Source organism: Rhagoletis zephyria, unplaced genomic scaffold (genome assembly GCF_001687245.7).
Source record: "Rhagoletis zephyria isolate East Lansing unplaced genomic scaffold, Rhagoletis_zephyria_1.1 Rzeph_scaffold_00006, whole genome shotgun sequence".
NCBI classification, from domain to species: domain Eukaryota; kingdom Metazoa; phylum Arthropoda; class Insecta; order Diptera; family Tephritidae; genus Rhagoletis; species Rhagoletis zephyria.
In genome coordinates this window covers 650185-663432 of record NW_016157090.1, presented here as the reverse complement: position 1 = coordinate 663432, position 13248 = coordinate 650185, and the positions used below count along the sequence as shown (strand labels likewise).

General features: G+C 33.6%; 1 protein-coding gene across 5 annotated transcripts in view; it reads right to left on the bottom strand.

Annotated features, from left to right (window-relative positions):
• Window positions 1-13248, bottom strand: part of LOC108383169 (synaptic vesicle glycoprotein 2B) — a 60911-nt gene that overhangs the window by 12473 nt on the left and 35190 nt on the right. The window contains exon 1 of one of the 5 annotated variants that reach the window (XM_017639579.1): window positions 4078-4923. The exons of 3 other annotated variants lie outside the window; for them this stretch is intronic. The gene's annotated coding sequence lies outside the window, so the exon portion shown is untranslated. Of the gene's footprint in view, window positions 1-4077; window positions 4924-13248 lie in introns of those variants that run through there. One more of the 5 variants, XM_017605126.1, reaches the window with a different exon arrangement.

The following is a 13248-nucleotide window of genomic DNA, read 5'->3' as shown; positions in this document are numbered from 1 at the left end:
ATGAGTCTTTTCTATAAAAATTTTTCTTGGAAATTTCCACAATATGTGAGTGGAAAAACAATATTTGTTGCTTCCGAAAGTATAGCTGTTTCTTTTTAACCGAATTACAAAAAAGGAGGAGGTTATCAGTTCGTCGGATTTTTTTTTTTTTTATGTATGTTACCGCATAACTTTGGACCACGTCAATAATTCGTCCGTTAATTCTTTTTGCATCGAGAAGGTTGTGTCGTAGAGGTGGTCCCATACTAATCCCATACTAATCTGGTTTAGATCCGATCTTTAGATCATATGAGAATTGAAGTCGGTTTTGTTTTTTGCTTAAAAATTGCTTGTTACTGCATCAGTTCGTATTTCATTCCGCATACGTTAGCTACTGTCTGAACTCAGCGTAAAAAGTTAGTAACAACCAAAAAGTATGGGAACAAAAAGGCATTTTCATGTAAAAACGTCCAACAGCTCATCGCTTGAAACTTTTCATGATTTTATCAGAAGAAAAAGTTCGGATAAGATCTTGTGCAACTTCATTCTCTACACAACTCTACAAAAATGCCTCTCATCTACAGGATTTTAGAGTATGGGAACATTTTTCCTTTTCATGGAGTACTGGATCAGAGTTTATATTTCATGAAACGCCTAAAAAGAGGCCGAATTTTCAACAATTGCGCTGCACTTGCTAAATATGTATTTCCCGTTGCAATTTTTCCCTTTCCGTTCCATATTGCTTCGCTTTTCCATTTCTTTCCGCTGACTTGCAAGGTTGCATGGTGGCACGGAAATTCAAATAAATATTTGCTTAGTGGCACAGGGTGTTTGTTGCTTGTGATAATTACATAAATATTGTTGTTTGGACGCTTAAGATAAACATATTGCTGATGCATTTTTTAAAAAAAAGCCGCCAGGAAGCTAAAATACACTTCTCACAATGCAGCCCATTAGTGCTGCGGCCTTGAGCGCACAAAGGCATGAATGCAGTGATAAAAACAAAAACGTCATTGATTAATGAGGAAATCGATAATGAGTATGTATTCTAATTTATGCAGGCATGCAAATATGTTTACTCTGCCGCCGTTAATTTACTTAAGTGCAAGCAAGTTGCCTTATGAAATTTAGACTACTTAGATACATAAGGCTGCACCATTTTCCAAACAACGCAACGTGAAGTTGTACTAATTTATTTACATTTAGAATACCTTATACGGCGTACTACGTCAATTAAGCACACATGTAAATATGTATGTATGTGCGCTTAATTTGCTCCCCCCCCCCTCCGCGCTTCTAACACTCTTTCTAATACTCTTCATTAATGCAATATGCCTTGTGTCGCATTTAAGAATGAATTGTACAACTCAATAAATAGATAAATATGTACATATTTGCCGTCTACATGTTTTTAATGAATTAATGTTCGCCACTTTGGTAATAAATAAAAGTACAGCATTTAGCGTCTACTGAAATAAATAGCAAATGGAGCAAAACAATGAGATTCTTGCTGGCGAAAAAAAAAACACAAAAAATTACAATAAAAAATGAAAAAAAAAACGTGACAAGTGCGGCGTAAACAAAAACAATTGCAAACTTGCAGCATTAGAATGCAACCCGAAAGCAGCATAAAATGAGCAATAAGAACAAAGTTTATATAGCGAACAGCCAACAAGTTCCTGTTCTCCTTCATTTGGACTTTGACTTGTGTGGCGAGTGTGTGTGTGCTTGTGGAGAAAAAAATAAATATAAAAATAAAAATTAATACAAATGCAGTTAAGAATTGGAAAAACAACAATAAAATGCCATTCTATTGCAGCCGTCATGCAAATTGCAAGAAACAAAAAATCTTGCTTGATTTATCTACATATGTATGTATGTATGCTGTTGTCCTAACACATGGCGATGTTAGCGACCAGGTTCAATGACAATGCGGGCAGGTGATTGCTTGTCGTGCGAAAAAAGTGCATTTGACGGTTATGCGTTTTATTTTGCTTACAAAACCGGATTTACCAAAAATTATAAATTTTTACATTTGTTTTATTAATGGCATGAAAAAATCAAAAATCGAAAAAAACAAAATTAAGCGTTATTAGAAGTGCATTGAATTTAATGAGCTTTTAATTGATGTACATACATTAGTTAGCAATGATTGATTGATTGCGTTCAAAAATATTACCATAGAAATACAATAAATTAATAATAATATGCAAAATAAAAAAATTATATAATTTTAATTATTTGACTCATTTAATAAATTACAATTTATGTGGAAAAAATTAAATAAACAATGAATGAAATTATTTTCTAACTTGTGGGAATTAAAGCAAGCTAAAGTATGAATTAGGTGAATCAGCACAGGGTATACAGAAATTAAATATATTAGTTGACGCGACATTTGCCAAGCAACCTCCTGTGCAGTGATAGTTTCTAATTACCGACTGTTATTTGTAAAATTTATTTTAAAAGTACGGCACTATGTGGGCTCGATGCAGGCTTTTAAACTACATAGAGCTACTTATTAAGCACGCTATACAGTTCAATGCGAGCGTGAACGTTTAAGATCTTTATTATGAGAATCATTTTTTTAATATGGGATTTCTATTTTAACGATTAAAAATAATCATTAAATTTGGATTTTGATTTTTTCGGTCAAGTTTTATGGTTATTTTGGGATTTTTATTTTTTCGATTATACCTTAATCGCATACTTCCAGATTTAATTTTTAGATCATAACATAATTAAAACGATCATTAAAACGCAGTCCCCATTATAACGATCTAAAATTATCTAAAAATAACGAACATTTATGATTAAAAACAAAATTCAAATTACTATAAAATTTTATCAAAACAATAAAAATACAAACTTATCGATTATTCTTGATTAAAAAAATTAAAGTCAATAACAACGATTCTAATTTTTTCCATTATAGCTTCATCGCATATTTCCAGATTCAATTTTCAATCATCAAAACGCAGTCCTGGTCTAAAATTATTTGAAAATAACGAACATTTTTGATCAAAAAATAAAAATTATAATAAAATTTTATCAAAAAAAGTGAAAATCCAAATTTATCCATTATTCTTGATTGAAATAATAAAAATCAATAAATAACGATTTTGGAATGATCTAAAAATAACAATCTTGGTTAATGGTTATTTTCGGTTCCATGCCTTGGCAATTTTGGTTGGCGTTGTGCTACTAAAAATGGCAATAAAAAATGCATCGCAAAGTGTATGGCCCTGATCTGGGGCAGTCAATCCTACCTAACCTAACCTATGGAACTTTGAAGCTTATGAAACTGTTCGCTGTCTGGCGATCTTAAACGAATCATGTGGTGAAGCGTTCGGACTTGAAATTCGTAAACCACACCTGAATTAAAAACAAAAATTTAACTTATCTATGTACATATGTATATGCAAACTATTGAAAATTAGTAATGAGTCTTCTGACGAGGACGAGTAAGAACGACTATCGCTTGAAGTATGTGCTTTGCTGGCAAAATAAGCGATCTGGGTGCTTTCCGGGGCAACGGTAAGATTATTTTAGCTTTATTATGCTCTGGGTTACTGCCAACCAGGTTCAAATAAATGATAAATTTTTGTGGCAACTATAAGGCGTACACCAGAAGTTGAAGGAAACGCAAGTGTGAGCTCTCCGTCTAAAAAGAAGAAATTAATTCGATCTTGATGCTACGATTTTGAATATGGTATTAACAAGTGAGTCTAATTTGTGGAAAAGTATGTTTAAAAACATTGTCGCCATTTTACTCGATATTTTGTCGTTTTTCTTTTGCTATGGTTATTGTTTTTTTTTTTTTGTTTTTCTGCCAGACAGTTGGTACAGTATTTATTTATGGATTACTGGTAATCAATCAACGCCGCTCGTAATCTTTTCAAAATTCTTCACATTTGCCACAATACTTATCGCTACTTAAAAATCGGCTGGTCTTATCTTTCATTCGCACTAGAGCTACATACATATGTATGTACTCAGTTCTGCTCTGCAATTTATTTGTCACGTTTAGCTTATGAATATTTGATAAACAAATTCACATTCATGCACGTTTGTGAAAAAAATATTTCAACAATTTACCTTGCAATTGAAATTGTTTAGGAAAATTATTAAAGCGTTGCTGCTCCGCCTCTATGCTGCTACTCCACCAATATGTACATATGTATGTATGTATTTAAGTATGAAAGCAGGTGTGGCAATGGCGTTCGCTGATGCTTCTTGTTCTTCTTAAAACAATTTATTTTTCAGTTGGCTTCTTCAATAAAATATAGTTGAAATATTTTTGCGCTTGTCAGGATCACCGTTATTTGTTTTCAAAAAAAAAAGAGTGCAAAAACAAAAAACAAAGAAGCTATCGTTATGTCAACGAATTTTCGTACTTTTTAGTCCTACGTGTAGTCTTTGTAAAATCACAATAAACTTGCACTTTATTATTGTTATTTTTATTGCTACTTTGGTAGTAATTGCTTGTCGAAAACATGAAGTTTTCAAAACACTTTATACACAAAACACTAAACCAACTGATGCCACACGAACGCACATTCGAGCCGTGGTTAGTTTATCATAAAACGTTTGATAAGAAACTCTTTGTAGTTATGTATGTATTTTCGCTTGGCGATTTACTAGATAGAGTAGAATTGTTTCAAAAAATATTTTTATTTATTTAATGGCGCTTTAGAAAGTCGCGTTCGCGAGCACAAAGCACAGTTACTGTGTGCGCGAAGAAACTTCAATAACAATTGATAATAATTGCAAATGTAAAGAAACTCTGCTGACTCAAGATGTGTATTTATTTATATAGTATGTATGTTGTATGATGAACGTACCGAGTGACGATGACCGATCGACCGCTGATGTGGACGCTTTTTGATGTGGCTTTGTTACGCGTCGAATGCGCTATAGCATCACTGAGATCAGCGACGGTTGCTTAAATATTAACGGAGAAACACAAGTGCGGTGCGTTTTTGGCGGCGGTTAATTGTGTATGGGCGACCGTGTGTGTGTGTGTGTGATTGCGAACGTATGGAAATGGAACGCGGGCAAAGGCGAAGACCCAGCGTTGCCGCGAGTATCAGTTGCCAAGCAGAAAAAGTATCAAAAGCAAACACAACTGTTATTTTTTTTTTACTTTTATTTGAAAAGCCAATAATAAATAAAATGTTATAATTAGATCCATAGTTTAATACTACTTGCTTTAACAAAAACAGCGAATCTGTATGCTTATTTGTATAACGAAAAAAAAAAAAAAATTAAGGTTTCCTAAACCACAAAAAATCATTGCGCAACCCGAAACTTGTACAAGTCAATATTGTGGAATAACTAAACAATAAAATTGGGCAAACGTTATTTTGAAGAAACGTTGCTCAAGTAAATATGTGCAAGAAATATGAATGTGCGTTGTATATTTTGATAGCTTTAGCTTTAAAACGCAAAAAAAATTATATTTAAAAAAGAAATAATCTTTTTTCTACGGCACGATCTGGAGACCAACGAAATGTCAAAACTAGACTAATAATTGCGCAGTTGTCGCCATGCGCAACACAGACTATTGTACAATAAGATAAGCATGAGCAAGATATCAAAATGATTTTGATTTTCAGCAAAGAATTCCGGGTTGTATTTCCCTTATAAGAGTTACGAAATCAAACGTATAATTATCTACATATCAAATTTCAAGACTTTAAATAACAAGAAAAAATGATTTGCCTTTAAACTAGTATATATGTTGTTTACAAAAATTCATTTCTGCCAGCCAAAAGTATCAAAATGGGGCATTTGTGAACAAAAAAGTAGATATCAAAGTATTAAATTAAAAAAAAGTATCAAAAATTATACAATGGTATCAAAACGGCAACGCCAGAAGACAAACGACAACAAAGCGCAGTTACTTTTAACGCACAATGCACACATACAAATGCATGTGTAAACGGTGTGATGCACGAAACGGATCGAAGTGACGGAACGAAATGGAATCACGACAAATCACATGCGACCGCAAGTTTGGAGCGAGCATTTAACAGGATGAAGAGAAGTAATATTTGTGGTTAAGTGTTTATTAATTAATTGCGGATCGGATAATTGGGGAATAACACACAGAGTACACGAATACAAAAACAAACAAAAGGCAAAACGAACGCGAGTTCAACTAAATTGAGCGCTAGTTTGATTTGCAACTGTGCTGAGCTTTTAAATGAAGTCGTTAAATTACGGTGCGGTTGCAATGAGCGAATAGCGATCACTATTTATTACTTGGTATTTGGAGCAGCGCAGACTGCGCTTGTGATTGCAATTTTATGTGCGATAGCGTAGCAGCTAAATACATATGTACATATGTACATATGTACATACATAGTAGATTAAAAAGAATTGCTGGTGGGGCCCCCAACTATGGCGACAATGATTGGCGCGTGCCGCATATGGGCGAAAAGCAAGATGCTGTGACTGGTGGGAATGGAAGAACGCAGACAGAGAATTAATTTATGCGACTAATACTGGCGTATTTACTAAAAATTCATAACGAATGTCAGTTACTTTGATCGGATAGTGCAGCGATAAGGGCACAGGGCGTTTTGCAAGTGGTTGCCGAATGACTAGTGAGGTGAATACTCGTAAGGGTTTGCTGCTGCATATTAAATATATTTTATTTTTTTACAACACAGACAAAATGTGCATGCATACATACATATGTAAATAGGCTAATTTATTGTTTTTGTTTTTTATGTGTAAGTAAAGTGGCTCTGCTGATATTTTATTTAGTATTTGTATGTAATTAAAATCAGTACAATCAGCACAAATTAACTGCACGGCGACGTTTTCACACGCATTGTGTGCAAATTGTTTTGGAAAAACGTGCTAAGCTGCGCTAGGCGCAAACATTAATGGCAAAAAATAGTAGTATGTACAAGTTAAAAAAAAAATAAACTAGCGTACAGTAAAAAAAAAACCTTATACATAAATTCATATGTAAACAAGCCACTAAAGAGCAATGTGCGCAAAATTAAATTATTCTGCTTTTAATATGAACACTTGTTGATATTTTAGAATATTTATCTTTCATATGCATAGTAACTGCGCATTTGTGCTTGCAACGCAGAGCAAAGTAGTAAAACGTGTATGGGTCTACGTACATACATATGTATGTATGTATATATGTATGTGTGTAGTGTGAAGAAGGAAATTATAAAAATAATAATGAATTAATTATGTAATTAATTTTTGGAGCAGTGTTGATTTACCTTTATAGAAATTGATTTTTCTTTTAAATAATGAATGGAAAGAAATGAATGAAAATAAGTGAAATTAAAGGAATGAAAATATGTAGATAACTAAATAAAAACAAGATCGCAGTAATAAAATAAAATAGTTAAAATTAACTTTTTCTTATAATTGTGACTAAATCGGGTTTCAATTAGTTTTTAAAATTTATATTACTGTATTTTATACATTTTTAATGCCCTCGCTTTTAAATCTAAATTTACCTACCTGGATCTGAAGTACGATCAACTCAAAAAAAATAAAATTGGGACGATTTGTTTGCATAAATAAATTCATATGAACATATTTTTTTCTTCATAATTAAACAACTACTAACGACTACTAACAATTATATTTCCCGATCGGATTTTTGAGTTAGCTCGCTTTAGATCTACATAGATGTGCGATATGTATGTACATACTACTTATATAAGCACATATACATATATAGTAAGTCAATATAGCACTTAAGGTGGAAAAAACTCCACACAGAATAAAAGGCATAGCACCTTTTTCAAAAAATATTTTAATAAATTTTAAAGGAAATATTTTTAATTAACTTAAAACTATTGACAATTCGCTGCTACTTACTAGCACTGACGCACAAATGTTGAAATATGGAAAAAGTGGACATAATTTCTTGAAAATTTACGGTGATTTCAAAAATGAAATTGGGTTTTTGTACCGGCTACCAATTTTGAGAAAAATGGAGCGATCACGCCCATTACTTTTATTATGGTTGGAGTGGGAGGGGGTTCTTCTGCCGTAGACCTGCTCTGAGCCGTTCATTTCGACTACCGGACTAGTGTCTTCCAGGCTGAGGTCTCCGTTATAAAGGAGGCCATAATCGCTGTTCTTCTTTAGTGACATCCAGGCAGCAATTAAAACTGTGCTGGACTACCGCCGATCTCTGCAAGTGATGGCTGAGCAGAACAGTCTAAACCTCATTTGGGTTCCCGGTCATAGGGACATAGAGGGTAACTGTATGGCGGAAGAACTTAGGACAAAGGAGATTCTTCCGGGCAAAGAACGCATTGGTATGCCCTTCGCCACTTGCTTTTTAGAGAATTTATCTAAAGGAGCGCGAGCGAGAGGTGATTGCAAACTACGACCTGGCAAACTTGGCCTAGGTGTGGAATTTTTTCCAGGTACCTACATCTACAAATAGAGCCAGATTGTGCTAATATCACGTATTTGCGGCAGGAATGTCATAATTACAAAAATAAATTTATTCTATGTTGTGGACAAATAGCTCTATCGATTAACAATAGCTCATTCGAAGAAAATGCGTCTTCGTTTTTACTATGAGAGCGTTTGTAAACTGTAAACTTTAAAGCCGTTTTTTTTTTTGATTTTTTGATTTTTAGGCTTATTATAAATCGTGCAGCAAATGAGCGATATGTATGTATGTATTTCGCTAGTTTGGTGCTCCACACATTTTTATTTATGCGCGTTTCTATGTACATACGTATTGTATTGCTTGTTCTGATTTCGTTCGTTCATTGTTTTGCGTTTAAGTAGGTACAGTGGCGGCAGAAATAATAGACTCGCCGTACTTTGAAGAATTGTGGCTATATTTCTGTGGTTTATTTTGTGTTTAATATTTTTTATAAAAGCCTGGATAGATAATAGCTAACGGGTGATTTTTTTGAGGTTAGGATTTTCATGCATTAGTATTTGACAGATCACGTGGGATTTCAGACATGGTGTCAAAGAGAAAGATGCTCAGTATGCTTTGACATTTCATCATGAATAGACTTACTAACGAGCAACGCTTGCAAATCATTGAATTTTATTACCAAAATCAGTGTTCGGTTCGAAATGTGTTTCGCAAACCCAATTGCTGCGAACGGCGACGAATCGACATTTCACGGTCTTCAGCAACACTCTCAGAAACAGACGCAATATTCTCTTCTGTACGCACTGTACGCATTCGTGTGGTTGGTTTAATGTCCAATAAAGTAAACTGAGTGCGAAACTTGGTCACAATCGCATTAATTGTTTGCTCACTTGGTCGATTATGTAGACCATAAATCGGACGTAAAGCGAACCGAACACTGATTTTGGTAATAAAATTCAATGATTTGCAAGCGTTGCTCGTTAGTAAGTCTATTCATGATGAAATGTCAAAGCATACTGAGCATCTTTCTCTTTGACACCATGTCTGAAATCCCACGTGATCTGTCAAATACTAATGCATGAAAATCCTAACCTCAAAAAAATCACCCGTTAGATATAACAAACACCATACAAATCTCCCTTTCCAAACTTTGTATAAGAATTATGAAATTCGACGAATTTTCACCAAAGTTTCCCACTTTTTTTCGGAATTTTTAGAAATTAGGCATTCAATTCCATATAAAAAAATTTTCGAACACACTTTGTACGGGAAAAAATACGTGACACCGTCATATTCTAAAATTGAATGGCTAAAAAACTGCATACAAAAAAAAATTTTCAAAAAATTCTGAATAAAAAGTTTGAAATTTTGGTGAAAATTTGTCGAATTTTTATAATTTTGTTCAAAGTTTGGAAAGCGGATTTATATGATGTTTGTTGTATAACTACCTAGGCTTTTATAAAAAAAAATATTAAGCATAAAATATTCTAAAGAAATATAGCCAAAACTCTTCAAAGTACGACGATTCTATTATTTCTGCCGCCAGTGTATGTAACTTTGCTTTGAGTGTGGCTCGCAGTCAGTGGCTTTATTGAATCTATGATATGTATGTAGCTGCCATAACATTGCAGCCCGCAAATGTTCGACCCATCGCCCGCCTATCTGCTATTATCGCTTGTCTTTATTCTTTACAAATACTATTTTGGGCACTTTGATAGATAGCTATCAAAATCAGACAGTTTTTGGACAATTGCAATTATTATTGTTTTGTTTAATAATTGTTTGCATGATTTTGCAGTTAAATAAATGTTCAAAATTTGCTATTTTCATATAGATAATGGTAAGTGGTTATGGCAGTGAGCTAAATTATCTAAAATGATAATAATTATAAAGCTTTGTTATTGTGATGTTTACTCAGGCAAAGAATTCTATGGTTCCATTCAGGCTGTTTAGGTTTAAAATATATATATTTTTTTTTTGGTGCTTATTTCACATGAGTAAATGGAACATATATTTTAGAGTACCTAAAAAGATAGGAACAAAAAAGATAGCATCATAAATTTGAGGAACTGAGCAATGCGCTCTGCTCCATAAAACACTGTTCCGCTTTTCCAGAGTACTTGATAGGATTGTTGATCCCATGATACCGGCCTTTTTAAGGTCCCAAAAAATATTATTTGCCAAGAATCCCAAGAATGAAATTTTTTCGACTTAAGTTGTTAAAAAGTAATGAATATCTAAATCCCGGGATTCCGGGATTGTGATAACGACATACCGAAAATCCCGGGATCGGAAAAAGCCGAAAAATTAACATCCCTAGTACTTGAGTATGTTGCAGGCATTCAGTAGTATTTGAAAACTTCATAGGAAGTATAGGAATACTTATGAATACTTGTGAATGTACATCTCCGGATATGCCCTCCGTTTTTTCAGATTAGCTCTCATTTACGTACAAATGCAAATTGTGTAGAATTTCATACTAATTTGGCTTAGATCCGATCATTGGATCATGAAGAAATTAACAGTACTCCTAAATTTTTCAATAAGAATTGAAGTCGGTTTTGTTTTTTGCTTAAAAATTACTTGTTTTTATTTCAAAGAAACGAAAAAGTTATCTACTTAATAAAAAAAATCGAGACAAAAATTTTGCTGAATTGCGAAAAATAATTTTTGGAAACCCCAAATTTTCTGTTTTCTTGCATTTTATTCTAAATGTACGCTCCAAACACACTTTTATATAGAGCAAGCGCGCATTTTTGCATTTGTATAATTAAATAATTTTTTAATTAAGCTGCCGAAACACTTCCCTTTGCCAGCTGTCGGTCACAGCTCAAACGCTTTTTGTTTTTTGCTCCAATAAATTACCATGCACGAAATCTCCGCCCTGCAATCCAGTAATGCAATAATAATTTTTTACTTAAAATGCGTATTACACATCGCAAATTTTATTTTTATTTACATTCTTGATAAATGAGCTAATTTTTTTTCTTTTGTGAATTTCCATGACTTGCAAAAATAAACAGTCTGCAGTTGTCCCCGCCAGTGGGTAAAAATAGCAACAGGTGTTGCGTTGCATTTTTGCTGATTTGCATTTCATTTGCAAATACCTATGTACATGTACACACATACAAACATCGGTTTGAGTCGCAAGGTTCTCTTTTTTCGCGCTCACTTTTAGGCCCGACGCTTGCAAAAAAATTTACATTCATACATTTTACAATTATTTTATATGTATTTGTTAGATTTCAACGTTTAGCACATTTGATTGTTGCCATTACTGTTAAGGCGGGTTTTTACAAGTGACTTGCGCCGCGTGCATACATACATACTGTAGATCTTCTGTAAATGGCTAGTTAGAGCGTTTGCGGGCTGATGCATCAGCCAATACATTGGCTGTTGACTTACTTTCAAATCTTTGTATTTCAAAGTAATTGCCATAGAAGTGTGACTTTATTTGCAAATTATCACAAATACAAACGTTATTCAATTGCCTAGTTGTGTGCCGTTATTATGTAGTAGAAAGCCCTTTTGTTAATTCAGGGTGAGATAATCGTCTTTTGTGGAAGATATTGTGGAAAAACACGATAAGGAGGAAAAATAAAACGGCGGATATAGTACGAGTAATAAATGCATGGCGACACTCTCCGCGTTAGAAGCGCACAGTCTGGGGGAAAAAATGAGATGATTGATAAAACAGCTGTTATACGACGTTTCCACGATTCATAATTCACTCTCTCATTCATAATTCGCTCTCCCATTCGTCATTCGCCAGCCAATTACCCTTTGAATTACGTAATTCGCCATAAAAAATTTTGAGAGCGAATTACCTCATTTGTAGGTAATTCAGATCGAATTACCATAATATTTATCGGAAATATATCGAAGTTTTCACGGCCTGGTTCCATTTGCTGGCATTTTTTGTAGCTGCTGGAAAATTAATAAAATAGTCTCTGTATAAATTAAAATATTTTATAACAACTTGAATTTTTGCTACATCTTCGATATTTGCCGTACACAAAAGTAATAATAAATAGCAAAGAACAAGAACCTGTCAAACGAATTACGAATGTGTGTCGTGGAAACAGGGTAATTCACGAATTACTTAGCGAATTACTTAGAGAGCGAATTACGAATCTTGGAAACATCGTATTAGGCGGCGTGGAAACATCGTATTAGGGAAAAATATTAAATAAATAAAACATAAATAAAAATAAAAGTCAATAAAGAATTCTGTTTAAAATTTTAACCTTAGGAAAAATAATTTTAAGCACAAATTAGCCATTTATTTTGAAAGTGGCATAAGCCATTTCACAATTTTTGTGCTTAAATGAGCATTTACCTGTATCTGCACTAAGAAAAAAGTCACACATTTTTTTTTCAAATCGCGTCATTTTTGGGTTTTCCATATTAACGATTCGAAGTTTTTGAACAGAAAAATTATTTTTTAAACAAACTTAAGCTTGTTTGATCGATCACAGGGTGGTGTTGGCTAGACAATTTTCATCAAGAATCAGTTCAGCCCAATAATAATATTTCAAACAACTGCACTCTGTAATTTGTGAAAAGTTTGTTCCGCCGCACTGTGGGTACCGCCATTGGCCAAAATTAAAAAAATCAAATGTCATTAATCAAGAATTCGAAGTGTCGATAAGATTGTTCACACTCCCGCCAAACCAAAACCAAAATAAAAGTTAACGGATTCTTTTTTTTCATTCCTTTATAGCCATTCAAACTTNATTTTTTTTAAAAGTAAGCCTGCAAAATTTCGTTGCTCTAGGTAACCCCCTTCTATTTTTGGCCGCCATCTCTATGAGAAGGATCCACTGTGCGCCGATCACAGAACGGTGTTGTCTAGAAATTTTTAAAGAGAATGAGTT